At 44.4% G+C, this 1,784-nt stretch overlaps 1 pseudogene; it reads right to left on the bottom strand.

Moving 5' to 3' along the window:
- Positions 1-781: 781 nt before the first annotated feature.
- LOC131196743 (HAUS augmin-like complex subunit 7) lies at positions 782-1,394 on the bottom strand (annotated as a pseudogene).
- Positions 1,395-1,784: the final 390 nt, after the last annotated feature.

Here is a 1,784-nt window from a genome sequence, read left to right as displayed (position 1 = left end):
CCTCTGGGAACAGCTGATTGGGGGGTATTCCAGGAGGCCGCCAATCAGCTTTTTTCTTATTTTCCTCCCCAAAAACTAAGGTGCGTCTTATACTCCGGTGCATTTATAGTCTGAAAAATACGATAGGCATTTTCCAAATTTGTAACACGCCAAAGTAGACAGTCTATTTTTTTTTAACTTTCATTTCAAAAGTTTCATTAGAAAAAAAAAACATACTGTATTTTTCAGAGTATAAGACGCACCTTTCCCCCCCTAAAAGGGGGTGAAAATTTGGGTGTGTCTTATACATCGAATGTAGCCCCCCCAACCCACTGCCCCCCACCCTATGGCCTCTGCCTCCCAGCAATTTACCTCCTTGCAGCAAGCAGCAAGAAGAAACAGCCCGTTTCAGCTTCAGCACAGCCTAATTAGCACAAGTTGATTGTCCGTTGGATCGGCCTCCCGACTCTCAGCTGTTTCAGGCTGCAGGGATTGCCATTGCCTATTGCTGCAAGGGCCTCTGCTGCTTGCTGCAAGGAGGTAAATATCTGGGAGCGGATTTTTTTTTCTTGTGCTAATCAACCTATACTGAAAACGAAAATAAAGCAGGCTGTTTGTTGTTACAAGGCAAAATTGCTGGGAGGCAGAGGCAGAGTTCTTTTTCTCCGAAAAATACGATACTTGACGCTTGAGAAAATGGACAATGTTTGTCAGGTTCTCATTTGCATCCTGGGATGGGATACTTTTCCTACAATTTGCAGTCCTTTTATATCCAAGAGCCTCTCAGGGGGGCAAGGATGGCCTAATATTGCTGTGGTTCTTCAAGCATTAATGTGACCATCGCACTTCCATTCCAGATCCCTTTCTGTTCAGGCCACCATTTTACTGTCTCCATTATGGATTCTGAGGTTCTTCATAACTTCTGTATACAGAGCACCGGATTACATTACATGGTTTGGGAAAGGAGGCCACAAGGACTCAGCCTAGAAGTAGGATATTCAGAGTGTTTCTACAGTTCATTCTCATATATTTGTTCCAAATATATGTGAGCAAATGGTATCAGCCTGAGATGAGGGACCGAAGGGCTGTGGCACTGTTGCTGGATATATTGGTTCTTCAGTGGAGCCAATGCTCCTCTACATTGTGCCGTTAGATTTTGCAAGGCTGCTGCTGTCATTTTCAACTCCGCCGATGCCTCCAAAAGAATTTGCTCATGAGAAGGCATTGGGAGCATGGCCTTTTCTGCTGTACTACTTCACCCAAAAGGAGGGCTTTATATTTGCGCTCCAGGGATGACATTCTGGATACTATATTGCCTGCAAATTGGAGCTGCAGAAAATCTGCTTCGTGAACTCTTTGTTCTTACTAGCTATTTCTTGAAAAGATTCCTCTAGGCTGGAATAAACAGTAACAATAACAGAGTTGGAAGGGACCTTGGAGGTTATCTAGCCCAACCCCCTGCTCACGCAGGAGACCTGTACTAGGGATTCAAACCGCCGAACTGCCAACCTTTCTGATCGACAAGCTCAGTGTCTTAGCCACTAAACCACCTAGTCAGGCTGGAACCTGATATAAAGTCAGATAGCACGAATTATTCTGAGGTGGACTTACAGCCACAGCCTGCACTAGAAAGTGGAGCTCATTCTAGGCACTGGCCTTTCCCTTCATGATATCCAGATCATCACCTCAGTGAACCATTAGATAATACCCCATCATTTGCCTTTTATCTTTTTATGATTCTTGGTTGAGGGATGAGAACTGCTGTTGAAGAGGTGAATACTCTGACATAGATCTAGTTCAGTATG

This window comes from Ahaetulla prasina, chromosome 1 (assembly GCF_028640845.1).
Source record: "Ahaetulla prasina isolate Xishuangbanna chromosome 1, ASM2864084v1, whole genome shotgun sequence".
Classification (NCBI taxonomy): Eukaryota; Metazoa; Chordata; class Lepidosauria; order Squamata; family Colubridae; genus Ahaetulla; species Ahaetulla prasina.
Note: the sequence above shows the minus strand (reverse complement) of the source record. Positions and strands in the feature narration are given on the sequence as shown.